Raw genomic sequence first — 16,385 nt, 5'->3', positions numbered from 1 at the left:
AGGGGTGGAGAAGCAGATGGGCGCTTCTCCTGTGTGCCCTGGCCGGGAATCGAACCCAGGACTTCTGCACGCCAGGCCAACGCTCTACCACTGAGCCAACCGGCCAGGGCCAGGGGGTTGGTTTTATTTAACACTGTGCCTTCTGTCCTCTTTGTCCCTGAGTCTGCAGAGTCTCTCTAGGTCACTAGGGGTTTATCAGTTATCCAAAGACTGCTGGGGTGTGAGTTTGGAACACTCTTAAAACAGATCAGAGGTTACTTGAGGCTATTTTAATCTGGGCCACATGATATTTTCTCCGTTAATTTAATTTGAGATGAAAACTAGCAAGCACACTCTTGATTGGTTGCAGTGTGATGTCTAGCCTTGCAGTTTTCCAAATATTCTCTGAGGCTACTTTGGGTGCTACAGTAAATTCACAGGAAAGCTGTGGGATATTTTAGTTTTTTGAGGAAAATAGAAATAATTAACATCTGTCAGCTACTCTGTGAACTACTGGCTCAAGGTAGTTCATAGTTTCAGTATTAGATCACTACATTCCTGTTTAGTGATGTCATATCTTTGCAAAGCCTGGCTTTTGGCGATTGCTGTCCTTAAAAAGACAGTATTGTGTAAAATTATTGTGGAACAGGAAATGGGGTGGCAGAGTCCAAACTGATTTCAAAGTTTGAGAAGCTATGCAATTAATAATCCCATTAATAATTATGGTTAGTTAAGAATAAAATGAAAACATACTTTTCTATCAATGTATGTCTATTATTTTTTGAATGGCCACTAATTAGGACAATGATTATCAAATTGTTTGAATCTACCTGTTTAACAGAAGAAACTGTTTGGTATTTTTCTTGGCCTAGTGGTGCCATACACACATTATTAAAGCACCAGGGTGTTGTGAACAGAGAAAGTTGAAGAACTCCTGGTTTAGCCTCTTAGGCATCTAGCAAGAAGGAAACGGGAGGGAAAGGGGCCATCCTGCTGGCCTCTTTGCCACCTGCATCTCACCTAAGTCAGTGCCACCTAGCACTCTTTCAGTATTCCTGAGTGATTGGGTGAATTTACACAATTAACAGGTATTGATGAGCATTCTTATGCTACAGTTGTGTCTGTGGCTCTTACTTACAAATGGCCAGTGTTACCTCCCACCCAGGAGAGAGGGAAATTTTCTGTCTCCTTTCCAACCTCCTGCTTGAAAGTACACCAGGGCTCTTAGAACCAGGACAGTCTTAGGTTTATGGTTAAAGAGACTTTTTGAACTAGCCTGGTCTTTCTCTATCATTCATTTCTGTTTTATTTTCTCTCCATCACAATGTACTCTGAGTACTAGTCAAATGCTTTACATGTGAACTTTCAGAACATAGTTTTTTGTAACAGGGGGACTAGCTGGATCTGTGGAGAACCCTCTCTGAAGACGATATTCAAGTCTATACTAGTTATGATGTACTGTATTTGTCCCTTAAAAAGTCAAAGAAGTCTCTTTTTTTTCATAACAGGAGTATTTAGATATATTTTTTGAGATTCAATAGAAGAGATAAAAAAAACTTCATGGCTTCATGAGATAGTGTCACATACTTTAAGACTCTGAAATGGGAATTATGCTCAGTGAAATTGCAGGTTTATGACCATTGACAAAGAGGAAAGACAGGGGAGTGATTTGCTCATTGTGGCTGTGGCTTTCTTCATTTTACTCAATGGTATTCTAAGGGCTCAGAGAGTGCCCAAGCTGTTTCCGTTACCTTCACTTTTGTGCCTTTCTTTGCATAGTGGAGTGACCCTCTTAAGTAATCTCCCTGGGTGCTGGCCACTTTGTTCTTGATACTGCTCTTCTCAGCCTTTATCTTCAGAATTACTCAGAGCAGTGGGGAAGGGTGTTTGGTTTTTCCACCATAGAGATCATCTTTCTTACCTCTGTCTGTTTCTTCCTAATTTTCATCTTTCAATCCATACTATCACCATCTTGTGTTCTCCTGCCATCTCAATCTGTGCCTTCTCCTTCTCTCTCTTTCTTTCTCCTCCATCCTCATATTTCCTCTTCATTGCTTTCATCATAGCAGAGTTCTCAAGCTCCATGTCTCTCTTTTAAGTGTCCCCCAAATAAAGAGGTGTTAACATTGGATTGTGGGCCTTTACCCTAGACCTGAATCGAGCATCAGAGATTTGTGATGTTTTGTGCTGAACTGATGGACGGGACTCAGATGATGTCTGTGAATGAGTTTTACCTTGAGATGAGTTAATCAGGACTTAACTACCCCACCAGTTTTCCAGAACTCCATAAAAATCAAGAAAATTATACTGTACGTGTTGCTTGGTTTAAACATCTTTAATTCTAGTACCACATTATCTCCAGAGTGACACTGCCCTGTAAAATATTATGGTGGCCACAAATATGAACCACAGCCACAATCTTAGCACTTTTTGTAGGCATATTAAAAGAATAATCAGTGGTGAAATTAATTCTAATAATATATTTTATTAAACCAAATATATTAACAATATTAACATCCCAACATGTGATCAACATAAAAAGAGACTGTTAATGTGCTCTTTTACCTTCTTTTCTTCCTACTAAGTCTTTGAATCCATTGTATGCTTTGGATAAGCCTCATTTTAATTGCTCGAGAACCAGAGGAGCTAGTGGCTACCTGTATTAAACTGTGCAGCTCCAAGTAGTAAGACATGGAGAGAAAGGGAAGTTTTAGGCAATTAATGAACCAAATGTACTTCTTGAGTTTATGCTTCCAGTATGCTGAGTGAATGGAGTAGGTGTTGGCTGATAAGATGGGTTTAGGAAGCACCTTCAAGTTCAATGTTGGTCTTTTAATTACTTTTATCAGGTAGCTGGTTGGCTTGGGTATGGGAGCTTGACCTGAAATCAGTCTTTCTGTACAACCACTTAGTGCCCTTTTGCCCTCTCTATTTCTATCTTCCACACTTAAATTTTCCCACTTCTTGGAAGTGTAGAACTTAAACAGAAAAGACTAGTTCTGCTGATGAAAATAACTTAGTAGATAAGAGATCAGATAGATCCTTTAAATCCTGAATTTTCTTTCTTTTTATACCTTAGTTCATATGGCGAAGAAGGAGATTTACCTTTTTCTTTGAAATTACCTAGTGACATCTCATTCCAGAAAGGCTCAAAAGCCAGAAAAATCTAAGTAATATATTTTCATGGTTTGCATGTCACAGTGACAGGCAGGAGTTGCCCACCTCTCCTCTTCATCTTACAATAAAAACAAGTTTGAACAGGCCCTGCTTCTTTCACCTTGGTAATGCTTTATCTTGTGTTCTTTGGGTTATACTTGCATAACACCATCACAAAGCATAAACTGAAAGCACACTTATTTAACTTTGATCTGAGGACAAAGAGGTAGTATTGAGGGGGTGGGGAATTAGTGAGTTGTCAATAACTTGGTAAATAAAATGGGAATACTGTCAACTTTAACTCCTTCCCCCTAAATTCCCCATTCCTAACTTCCATCTATCTTCTTCTCTGTAAAATGAGGAGTTTGATTAGATGAGAAAAATAGAAGGTCTGTTTTCCATCTTCTATGTGCAAAAGGGAAGATGGAGCGGTGCTGACTGCGCTAGTAGTGAATTGGGGACTCTTCATTCTGCAGTCCATTATCTGGCTTCTCTTAGAAATGAGCAACTGAACACTGGCTGGTGGCTCAGTGGATAGAGCATTGGCCAGTGTATGGATATCCTGGGCTCAATTTCTGATTTTGATTCCCAGTCAGGGCACACAAGAAAAGTGATCATCTGCTTCTCTCCCTCTCCCTCTCCCCCTTCTTTTCCCTCTTCCCTTCCTTCAGCCAGTGGCTCAATTGGTTTGAGTGTGACCCCAGGCACTGAGGATAGCTCAGTTGGTTCAAGCACATAAGTCTCAGGCACTCAAAATAGCTTGGTACTTGAGCATCGTCCCTAGATGGCATTGTTGGGTAGATCCCAGTCAGATTGCATGCAGGAGTCTCACTGTCCCTGTCTTCTCACCTAAAAAAAAAAAAAGAGCAACTAGAGACCCTTATATATAATGAGATCTAAGGCCCTTTGTAGTCTCAGTTTCTATGTTTCTGAATTTTGTAATTACCTGAAGGGTTGCTCATCTATGCTCTTGCAATAAAGAGGTGTAGGACATGGTTGGTGGGGTCTCCGTTAATGATAGAGAAGAACCTGGAGTGTTTGGGAGGGAAGCAGGGTATAGATAGTAGATGGCACACTCACTAGGGTTCATTGGTGCTTGCTTGAGTAAATTTGTTTGTTGGATAACATCTGGATCTTTATGATGGTAAGATGAAGAATTATGTTTAGAAATAGGATTGGAGAAGTACAGAGGTTGAATTGTTATCATGAGTTAGGAATGCGGAAGGTTGCTTGGATAAAAGAAAAAAAGAAAGAAAAACAATCCAAGTGATGTTATACTAGGGTAGCCCAGTATTTTGTCTTCAAGTGGCTTCAAGCTTTAAAATATATTTATATTTGCTGCTGGAACAATTAAAAAAAATTAACAAATGAAATATAAAACCACACCCAATTCTGCCACTTACAATCAATAGGTCTCATTTTTGGTGGTTTCTGGAGTGACTGAAAAGTGAACGTGAATTCCCTAGGTGATAATGTCCTCAAAAGCAAAAGCCCATTTTCCTAACATGCGAATTTACTCATTATGAATCTTTTTTTTTTTTTTTTTTTTGTATTTTTCTGAAGCTGGAAACGGGGAGAGACAGTCAGACAGGCTCCCCCATGCGCCCGACCGGGATCCACCCGGCACGCCCACCAGAGGGGGTGCACTGCCCACCAGGGGGCGATGCTCTGCCCCTCCAGGGTGTCGCTCTGTTGCGACCAGAGCCACTCTAGCGCCTGGGGCAGAGACCAAGGAGCCATCCCCAGCGCCCGGGTCATCTTTGCTCCAATGGAGCCTTGGCTGCGGGAGGGGAAGAGAGAGACAGAGAGGAAGGAGGGGGAGGATGGAGAAGCAAATGGGCGCTTCTCCTGTGTGCCCTGGCCGGGAATCAAACCCGGTTCCCCCGCACGCCAGGCCGATGCTCTACCGCTGAGCCAACTGGCCAGGGCCGAATCTTCTTTTTTTTAAGGTAGACTTTTTATATTTGAATAATTTTAGATTTACAAAAAATTGAAAAGATAATCAGAGACCAAGTCCCAAAGACAAACCCCTGACACCTCCCAGCAGGCCATCTATCTGACTAAGCTTATTAATGGACTGATGATGAGCCTTATATTTCCTAATTGCATCTTACTGGCCAATATTATCTAAATAACCTTATATTACATTTGTCAAAACTAAGAAAACAGCATTAGTATATTTATTACTGTTAACTAACCTCTAGTTTTTATTCAGATTTTGTGAGTCTATTGTGGATTTTTTTAATTTATGAATTTATTTGTTTTTTGAAGTTTGATACTGTTTATGATACACTTTATTTAAATAATGCTTTTTCTCTGAAAACAAAAATATATTCTTTCATTGTAGAAATTAGGAAAATAGTGAAAAATAGAAAGATTAAAATAAGATTAATTGTAACCCATTCCTGTCCTAATTTTGTGTTGTATTTAAAAAATTGTGCAAATTTTATTATGTCTACAATATATATTTTTTTAATTTTTAAATTGTATTTAGAAAATTAACTTTAGCACAGTGACATTGATCCATGAGAGTACATAGGTTTCAGATAAACATTTTTATAACATTTGAACTGTTGATTATGTTGTATACCCATCACCCAAAGTCAAATCATTTTCTGTCACCTTATATTTGTCCCTCTCTACTCCCTTACCTCCACTTCCTACCTCCCCACCCCCCTCATCCTTCCCCTGGTAACCACTTCACTTTTATCTATGTCCATGAGTCTCAGTTTTATATCCCACCTATGTGTGAAATCATACAGTTCTTAGCTTTTTCTGATTTACTTATTTCACTTAGTATAACATTCTCAAGGTCCATCCATGTTGTTGTAAATGTCACTACGTCATCATTTCTTATGGCTGAGTTAGTATTCCATTGTCTATATGTACCATATCTTTTTTATTCAATCATATATTGAAGGACACTTTGGTTATTTCCACATCTTGGGAACTGTGAATAATGCTGCAATGAACACGGGGGTGCATGTGTCTTTATGTACCAATGTTTTCGAGTTTTGGGGGTATATACGCAGTAGAGGGATTGCTACATCCTATGGTAATTCTATTCTTAATTTTTTAAAAAAGATTTTATTTATTCATTTTAGAGAGAGGAGAGAGAGAAGGGGGGGAGGAGCAGGAAGCATCAACTCCCACATGTGCCTTGACCAGGTAAGCCCGGAGTTTTGAACCGGCAACCTCAGCGTTCCAGGTCTACTCCCTACCCACTGCACCACCACATGTCAGACTATTCTTAATTTTTTGAGGAAGCACCATACTTTCTTTCATAATGGTTATACTAATGTGCATTCCCACCAGCAGTGAATGGGGGTTCCTTTTTCTCCACAGCTGCTCCAACACTTGTTATTACCTGTCTTGTTGATAATAGCCAATCTAACAGGTATGAGGTGGTATCTCATTGCAGTTTTGATTTGCATTTCTTGAATAGCTAGCGATGAGCATCTTTTCATATATCTGTTGGCCATTTGTATGTCCTCTTGGGGAAGTGTCTGTTCACGTCCTCTACCCATTTCTTAATTGGATTGTTTGCTTGTTTGTTGTTGAGCTTTGTTTGTTGTCAGTTTCTTTTGCTGTACAGAAACTTTTTAGTTTGATATAGTCCCATTTATTTTTTCCATTACTTCCGTTGTCTTTAGGGTCAAATTTATAAATTGTTCTCTATGACCAAGGTCCATGAGCTTAGTACCTGTGTTTTCATCTATGTAATTTATTATTTCAGATCTTATACAGTGTGTCCATAAAGTCATGGTGCACTTTTGACCAGTCACAGGAAAGCAACAAAAGACGATAGAAATGTGAAATCTGCACCAAATAAAAGGAAAATCCTCCTAGTTTCTGTAGGATGATGTGGCAGCATGTGCATGCATGTGCAGATGATGACGTAACACCGTGTATACAGCGGAGCAGCCCACGGCCATGCTAGTCGAGATGTGGACAGTACAGAGGAAAGTTCAGTGTGTTCTGTGGCTCACTAAATTCAAATCCATGACCAAAGTGCAACGTGAATATCAGCACGTTTATAACGAAGCGCCACCACATAGGAATAACATTACTCGGTGGGATAAGCTGTTAAGGAAACAGGCAGTTTGGTGGAGAAACCCCGTTCTGGTAGGCCATCAGTCAGTGACAAGTCTGTAGAGGCTATATGGGATAGCTACCTAAGGAGCCCTAAAAAAATCTGTGCATGAGCCCACATCGAACTACACTGAATAGGTATGAAACTGGGAGAGTTTTCCTTTTCTTTGGTGCAGATTTCACATTTCTATCGTCTTTTGTTGCTTTCCTGTGACCTGTCAAAAGTGTACCATAACTTTACAGACACACTGTATTTATGTCTTTGATCCATTTTGAATTAATTTTTGTGCAGCGGGACAAACTGTAGTCAAGTTTCATTCTTTTGCATGTGGCTTTTCAGTTTTCCCAGTACCATTTATTGAAGAGACTTTCTTTTCTCCATTGTGTCTTTTTGGCTCCTTTGTTGAAGGTTATTTTTCCATAGATATGTGGTTTTATTTCTGGGCTCTTGATTCTGTTTCATTGGTCTGTATATCTGTTTTTCTGCCAATACCATGCTGCTTTGATGATCCTGGCTCTATAGTATAATTTGAAGTCAGGTAGTATGCATCCTTAGAATTGCTTTGGCTATTTGAGATTTTTTTTTTTTTACGGTTCCATACAAACCTGGTAATTTTTTTTTTCTTTAAAAAGTGACATTGGGATTTTGATGGGGATTGCATTCAATTTGTATATTGCTTTGGGTAATATGGCCATTTAAACTATGTTGATTCTTCCAATCCATGAACATGGAACATTTTTCCATTTTATTGTGTCTTTTTCAATTTCCTTCAGTAATGTTTTGTAGTTTTCAGAATATAGGTCCTTCACACTTTGTTAAGGTTATTCTTAGGTATTTTGTTTCTGTTATTGCAATTGTAAAATGAATTGTTTTATCATTGGCATATAGGGAAGCAGTGGACTATTGTATTGATTTTGTATCCTGTGACTTTACTGTATTGGTTTGTTGTTTCTAATAGTTTTTTGGTGGAGTTTTTGTTTTTTTTTCTATAGAAAAGATTATGTCATCTTCAAAAAGTGATACCTTTACTTCTTCTTTCCAGATATGGATGCCTTTTATTTCTTTCTCTTGCCTAATTACTCAGGTTAAAACTTCCAGAACTATGTTGAATAGGAGTCAAGAGAGTGGGCAGCGGTGTCTTGTTTCTGATTTTAGAGGAAAAGTCTTAATTTTTTCACCATGTAATATGATATTAGCTGATAGTTTTCATATATGGCTTTTATTATGTTGAGGTACTTTCCTACTATTCTACTTTTATCGAGTGTTTTAAACATAAAAGGATGTTGTATCTTAACTGAATGCCTTTTCTGCATCTATTGATAGGATCATGATTTCTGTTCTTTGTTTTGTTGATATGGTATACGTTGATGGATTTTCAAATGTTGAACTTTCCTATGGCTCCTGGAATGAATCCCACTTGATTGTGATGTATTATATTTTAGTGTGTTGTTGTATTCTGTTTGACAGAATTTTGTTGAGGATTTTTATGTCTGTATTTATTAGAGATACTGGTCTATAGTTTTCTTTTTGTGTGTATGTGTGTGTTGTCCTTGCCAGGTTTTTTGTTTTGTTTTTTTTTTGATTCTTCTTTTTTTCTTTTTCCGAAGCTGGAAATGGGGAGAGACAGTCAGACAGACTCCTGCATGCGCCCGACTGGGATCCACCTGGCACACCCACTAGGGGTGACGCTCTGCCCACCAGGGGGCGATGCTCTGCCTCTCCGGGGGGTCGCTCTGTCACGACCAGAGCTACTCTAGTGCCTGGCGCAGAGGCCAAGGAGCCATCCCCAGCGCCCGGGCCATCTTTGCTCCAATGGAGCCTTGGCTGCGGGAGGGGAAGAGAGAGACAGAGAGGAAGGAGAGGGGGAGGGGTGGAGAAGCAGATGGGCGCTTCTCCTGTGTGCCCTGGCTGGGAATCGAACCCGGGACCCCTTGCACGCCAGGCTGATGCTCTACCACTGAGCCAACCGGCCAGGGCCTTGCCAGGTTTTGGTATGAGAATTATGTTGGCCTCATAAAATATATTAGGAACTATTGCTTTTTCTTCTATATTTTGGAAGACTTTGAGTAAGATAGGTACCAAATCTTTGAATGTTTGGTAGAATTCACTAGTGTAGCCATCTGGTCCTGTCTCTGCTTACCTTTGTTGTCTTGAAATCAGCGTTGTCAGATATGAATCTGGCTACACCCATTTTTTCTTTGGATATTATTTGCTTGGAGAATCGTTTTCCAGCATTTCACTTTGAATCTACTTTTGTCCTTGCAGCTTAGATGTGTCTCTTGAAGGCAGTATATGGTTGGGTTGTGCTTTTTTATCTGATCTGCTACTCTGTGCCTCTTTATTGGTGAGTTCAGTTCATTTACATTTAGGGTAATTATTGACGCTTGAAGATTTCTTATAGCCATTTTGTTTTGTTTTCTGGTAGCTCTGTGTCTTGTTTGGTTCTTCTTTTTTTTGTTTCTGTCGGTTCTTTTTGTTTGGTGGTGTTCCATACTTCTTTCCCCTGTTTCTTCTTTTTTTAAGCTGTGTGTTTCAGTAGTGGCTTTTTTTGTGGGTGGTTACCATTAGGTTATTAAGAGGAAAATGTTCACATATACAACAGTCCTTTGTCTTATGAGTGCTTCTGCATTCCATCCTCCTTTGCTACTGCACTTTTTTTCCTCTCCCCTTTTATGTTATTGTTGTCACAGATTATCCTTGTTTTTACTGTGATCATGTTGGAGCTTTTACTTGTAGTTTTGATTTGTTTTGTTCTTTGTATCTGGTCAAATAACCCCTGGAATATTTCCTGCAGTGGGGATTTTCTGATGATAAATTTCCTCAGCTTCTGTATGTCTGGAAACGTTTTTATTTCTTCATATTTGAAGGATAACTTTGATGGATATAGTATTCTTGGCTGGTAATTTCTCTCTTTTAGTCCTTTGAATGTTTGGTTCCACTCTCTTCTGGATTGTAGAGTTTCTGCTGAGAAGTCTGATGATTAGCTAATGGACTTTCTTTATATGTTGTTTTTCTTTTCCCTAGCTGCCTTGAGGATTTTTTACTTTTCATTGATTTTTGACAATTTTATTATGATGTGCCTTGGAGTAAGTCTGTTTGAGTTGAGGTAATGTAGCATTCTGTTTGTTTCTTGGATTCGAGGCTCTAACTCTTTCTATAGGTTTGGGAAATTCTCATCAATTATTTGTTTGAATAGGCTCCCCATTTCCTTCTCTCTCTTCTTCTTCTGATATACACATTATTCTTATACTACTCTATCTGGAGTAGTACAAGATGGAGTCAGACAATTCTTGTAGAGCTCTCTCGATTTTTTAAATTCGTGAGTCTGTCTTCTCTTCTCTCTGTAATATCTCTAGTTGCCTGTCTTTGATGTCACTGATTCTGTTCTCTATCTGGCTTGTTCTATTAGCTAACCTTGCTACCTCAGTCTTCAGTTCATATAATGGGTTTTTCATCTCTGTTTTTAAAGTTTCAATCTTCTTGGTGAGGTAATCATTTTGTTCACTAATTTGTTTTCTGAGCTTAAGTTGTCTATTGGTGTTTTCTTGCATCTTGCATATTTTCAGAACTTCAGTTTTGAATTCTCTGTCATTTATTTAACTGCAAGGTCTTCATGTGATTGAGATTTTTTTCTGAAGATTTTTTATTTACTTTCTGAACTACACTTTGTTTTGTGTAGCCATACTATTTGATTTCTTCTTTCTTGATGCCATTTGAAAATGATATTGTTAAGAACCCTAACAGAATAACAACTTTAATCTATTTGGTGCATGGATTTTTCAGGCATGCTTGCAATCCCAGCTTGAGTTCCTTTACTGTGTTATAGTTGTCCAATTTGTTGAAATTTCAAGCGGGAGAGATCAGGAGTATCTTTCACGCCTCTATTACTCTGATAATCTGGACATTTTTGATCTTCCCACAAACAGCTCTTCATACCATAACCTATGGTATAATTTTGAGTTGCATATTTTTTGTATAGTATTAATATGGAAAATTTTATTTAATTAAAAATCTTCAAATCAGATGTGTAATTTTTAAAAAGTCATAGTTCATTATGTAATTTCTCATTGATCTATTAATGAACAGTCCTTAAGTTATTTCTAATATTGGTTACTATATATTTTATTTTGTGTGACTTTTGTTAGAGATCTTTTACCACTTCTCTAATGATAGTCTAAGGGTAAATTTCTTAAGAGTGGAATTGCTGAATCAGAGGGACTGCCTTAATGTATGCTTTCAAATTATCATACAGAAACATGATACCAATTTATATTTCCAAAGTATTCTTTGAGATACTCACCTTATTTTACCAGCATCGAATATCATAATTTTTAATCTCTCATAATCCAATAGGTGAAAAGTTGGATATCTTTATTATTAATTAACATTTCTATATTACTAAAGTTGACCAGATAAATATTTACCTGTATATATACATATATATTTAAAATTTTTTTTTAGTGAGACGAGAGGTTGTCAGAGACAGATTCCTGCATATGCCCTGGCCAGGCTCAACCTAGCAAGCCCTGTAGGGGGCGATGCTTTGCCTATCTGGGGCCCTTGCTTCATTGCAACTGGAGCCATGTTTTAGCGCCTGAGACAGAGGCCATGAAGCCAGTCTCAGCGCCTGAGGCCAACTTGCTCCAATTGAACTATGGCTGCAGGAGGGGAGTAGAAGAGAGAGAGAAGTGAGAGGGGGAGGGGTGGAGAAGCAGATGGGCACTTCTCCTGTGTGCCTTAGCCAGGAATTGAACCCAGAACATCCATATGCCAGGCTGACCCTCTACCACTGAGCAAACTGGCCATGACCCCTATATTTTCTTAGCTTATATAAATTGACATTCTACTCTTAATGTTTTAAAGCATAGTTCATTAATTTACATTTACTAAATGGTATGATATAAAGAGCTAAAAAGATTTTTTTCAACATGGTCAGTGCTCCTCAAAACTATAATTGAATATTGTCTGTCTTGTTTTCACTGACCTATGATGTTCTTTTATATAAGAGTGTCTCTATCTGGGACCACTAATTGATTCCACTGACTTCTTTGTATCTTTGGACAGTCCCATTATTATTTTACCCTGAGGATCTTTTTATTGAAGGATTGGGAAAATTACTTATCTTTTTATTCCAAAAATGTTTTTGCTCTTCCAACTGTTTCAGCTGAACTTTTCAAAGAGGAGTATACTGCCCAGTTTCATTTGAATTGCTTTAGAATTGCTGATCTTCTCAGTAACATGGCATGTTTCTCTATTCAGTCTTTAAAAAAATTTTCTATATTTTTCAAAGTGGTTTATTATTTTCTTTAGATGGATCCAACATGTTTTTTGTTAAAGTTACTTTTTATTTTGTTCTTGTTGCAATTGTGAATGGGATCTTTGTTTCCACATATCTTCTGAATGGTTTTTATTGGTAGAGGTTATTACCTGTGCCTTGAACCTATGGAATGTACCTAGCACATTACCTGACATGCAGTAAATATTAAGTACATGTTTGTTGAAATGAATAATTGATTTTTGTAAATTTGCCTTGTTACCCAGTCACTTGAACTCTCTTATTAATTAATTTTTCAGTTCATAATATGGATTTTTTTCAGTATACTATCATATTCTATAGCTAGTGATAGCTGTTACTTCTTTTAATATTTAAATATTTGATTTCATATCTTATTGAATTGCCTAAATCTCCCCAAATAATGCTGTTAATGCTAGAATACATATGCAAATTTGATTTGATGAGGATGATTATGAGTATTTATATTTAAAATCTATCCTTACATAGTATAAAATTACATATTTTATACTTAGATTTATACTTTTATCATGTAAATAATATTTCCCTTTACTCCTCTACTTTTTTTTCTTTTTTTTTTTTATTAATTTTCCTAGGGTGACATCAATAAATCAGGGTACATATGTTCAAAGAAAAGATGTCCAAGTTATCTTTTTTTTTTTTTTTTTTTTTTTTTTTTAATTTTTCTGAAGCTGGAAACGGGGAGAGACAGTCAGACAGACTCCCGCATGCGCCCGACCGGGATCCACCCGGCACGCCCACCAGGGGCTACGCTCTGCCCACCAGGGGGTGATAATCTGCCCATCCTGGGCGTCGCCATGTTGCGACCAGAGCCACTCTAGCGCCTGAGGCAGAGGCCACAGAGCCATCCCCAGCGCCCGGGCCATCTTTGCTCCAGTGGAGCCTTGGCTGCGGGAGGGGAAGAGAGAGACAGAGAGGAAAGTGCGGCGGAGGGGTGGAGAAGCAAATGGGCGCTTCTCCTGTGTGCCCTGGCCGGGAATCGAACCCGGGTCCTCCGCACGCTAGGCCGACGCTCTACCGCTGAGCCAACCGGCCAGGGCCCAGGTTATCTTGTCAATCAATTATGTTGCATACCCATCACCGAAAGTAAGATTGTCCTCCGTCATCTTCTATCTAGTCTTCTTTGTGCCCTCCCCCTCCCCCTTTTCCTCTCCCTCCCCGGCCCCCATAACCACCGCACTCTTATCAATGTCTCTTAGTCTCGTTTTTATGTCCCATCTACGTATGGAATAATGCAGTTCTTGTTTTTTTCTGATTTACTTATTTCACTTCGTATAATGTAATCAAGATCCCACCATTTTGTTTGTAAATGATCCGATGTCATCATTTCTTATGGCTGAGTAGTATTCCATAGTGTATATGTGCCACATCTTCTTTATCCAGTCTTCTATTGAAGGGCTTTTTGGTTATTTCCATGTCTTGGCCACTATGAACAATGCTGCAGTGAACATGGGGCTGCTTGTGTCTATACGTATCAATGTTTCTGAGTTTTTGGGTATATACCCAGTAGAGGGATTGCTGGGTCATAAGGTAGTTCTATTTTTAGTTTTTTGAGGAACCACCATACTTTCCTCCATAATCGTTGTACTGCTTTACATTCCCACCAACAGTGTATGAGGGTTCCTTTTTCTCCACAGCCTCTCTAACACTTGCTATTACCTGTCTTGTTAATAATAGCTAATCTAACAGGTGTGAGGTGGTATCTCATTGCAGTTTTGATTTGCATTTCTCTAATAACTAATGAAGATGAGCATCTTTTCATATATCTGTTGGCCATTTGTATTTCTTCCTGAGAGAAGTGTCTGTTCATGTCCTTTTCCCATTTTTTTATTGGATTGTTTGTTTGTTGTTGAGTTTTATGAGTTCTTTGTATATTTTGGATATTAGGCCCTTATCTGAGCTGTTGTTTGAAAATATAATTTCCTATTTAGTTGGCTGTCTATTTTGTTATCAGTTTCTCTTGCTGAGCAAAAACTTCTTAGTTTGATGTAGCCCTGTTCATTTATTTTTGCTATCACTTCCCTTGCCTTTGGAGTCAAATTCATAAAATGCTCTTTAAAACTAAGGTCAATCAGTTTAGAACCTATGTCTTCTTCTATGTACTTTATTGTTTCAGGTCTTATATTTAGGTCTTTGATCCATTTTGAGTTAATTTTAGTACAAGGGGACAAACTGTAGTCGAGTTTCATTTTTTTGCATGTGGCTTTCCAGTTTTCCCAGCACCATTTGTTGAAGAGGCTTTCTTTTCTCCATTGTGTGTTGTTGGCCCCTTTATCAAAAAGTATTTGACCATATATATGTGGTTTTATTTCTGGACTTTCTATTCTGTTCCACTGGTATGAATGTCTATTTTTCTGCCAATACCATGCTGTTTTGATTGTCGTGGCTCTATAATATAGTTTGAAGTGAGGTATTGTAATGCCCCCAGCTTTGTTCTTTTTCTTTAGGATTGCTTTGGCTATTCGGGGATTTTTATAGTTCCATATAAGTCTGATGATTTTTTGTTCCATTTCTTTAAAAAATGTCATTGGAATTTTGATGGGGATTGCATTAAATTTGTATATTGCTTTGGGTAATATGTCCATCTTGATTATATTTATTTTTCCTATCCTAGAGCAAGGCATATTCTTCCATCTCATTGTATCTTTTTCAATTTCCCTTTACAATGGTTTGTAGTTTTCATTATGTAAGTCCTTTACATTCTTTGTTATGTTTATTCCTAGGTATTTTATTTTATTTTTTTGCAATCATGAAGGGGATTATTTTTTTAGTTCATTCTCAAATGTTTCATTGTTGGCATATAGAAAGGCTATGGACTTTTATATGTTAATTTTGTGTCCTGTGACCTTACAGTATTGGCTTATTGTTTCTAGTAGTCTTTTTGTAGATTCTTTGGGGTTTTCGATGTATAGGATCATATCATTTACAAAAAGTGACACCTTTACTTCTTCTTTTCTGATATGGATGCCTTTTATTTCTTTGTCTTGTCTGATTGCTCTGGCTAGAACCTCTAGTACCACATTAAATAAGAGTGGAGAGAGTGGACAACTCTGTCTTGTTCCTGATTTAAGGGGGAAAGCCTTCAGTTTTGTGCCATTTAATATGATGTTAGCTGATGGTTTATCATATATGGCCTTTATCATGTTGAGATATTTTCCTTCTATACCCATTTTGTTGAGAGTCTTAAACATAAAATTGTGTTGTATTTTATCAAATGCCTTTTCTGCATCTATTGATAAGATCATGTGGTTTTTGTTCTTTGTTTTGTTGATATGGTGTATTATGTTAACCTTTTTATGTATGTTGAACCATCCTTGAGATTCTGGGATGAATCCCACTTGATCATGATGTATTATTTTTTTAATATGTTGTTGTATTTGATTTGCTAGTATTTGTTTAGTATTTTAGCATCTGTATTCATTAGAGATATTGGTCTGTAGTTTTCTTTTTTGTGCTGTCCTTGCCCGGTTTTGGTATGAGGGTTATGTTGGCCTCATAAAATGTGTTTGGAAGTATTGCTTCTTCTTCAATTTTTTTGGAAGACTTTGAGTAGAATAGGAACCAAGTCTTCTTTGAATATTTGATAGAATTCACTAGTATAACTGTCTGGGCCTGGACTTTTATTTTTTGGGAGGTTTTTAATAGTTTTTTCTATTTCTTCCCTACTAATTGGTCTGTTTAGGTTTTCTGCTTCTTCTTGACTCAGTCTAGGAAGGTTGTATTGTTCTAGGAATTTATCAATTTCTTCTAGATTGTTGAATTTAGTGGCATAAAGTTTTTCATAGTATTCTACAATAATTCTTTGTATATCTATGATGTCCGTGGTGATTTCTCCTCTTTCAT

The 16,385-nt window shown here is 37.8% G+C and overlaps 1 protein-coding gene across 3 annotated transcripts in view; it reads left to right on the top strand.

Annotated features, from left to right (window-relative positions):
* Nucleotides 1-16,385, top strand: part of GLIS3 (GLIS family zinc finger 3) — a 521,995-nt gene that overhangs the window by 50,174 nt on the left and 455,436 nt on the right. The window contains exon 1 of one of the 3 annotated variants that reach the window (XM_066368079.1): nucleotides 6,239-6,303. The exons of the other annotated variants lie outside the window; for them this stretch is intronic. The gene's annotated coding sequence lies outside the window, so the exon portion shown is untranslated. Of the gene's footprint in view, nucleotides 1-6,238; nucleotides 6,304-16,385 lie in introns of those variants that run through there. 3 annotated transcript variants of the gene reach the window in all.

This window comes from Saccopteryx leptura, chromosome 2, assembly GCF_036850995.1.
Source record: "Saccopteryx leptura isolate mSacLep1 chromosome 2, mSacLep1_pri_phased_curated, whole genome shotgun sequence".
Classification (NCBI taxonomy): Eukaryota; Metazoa; Chordata; class Mammalia; order Chiroptera; family Emballonuridae; genus Saccopteryx; species Saccopteryx leptura.
The sequence above is the reverse complement of the archived record's forward strand: the minus strand, read 5'-3'. Positions and strand labels throughout refer to the sequence as shown.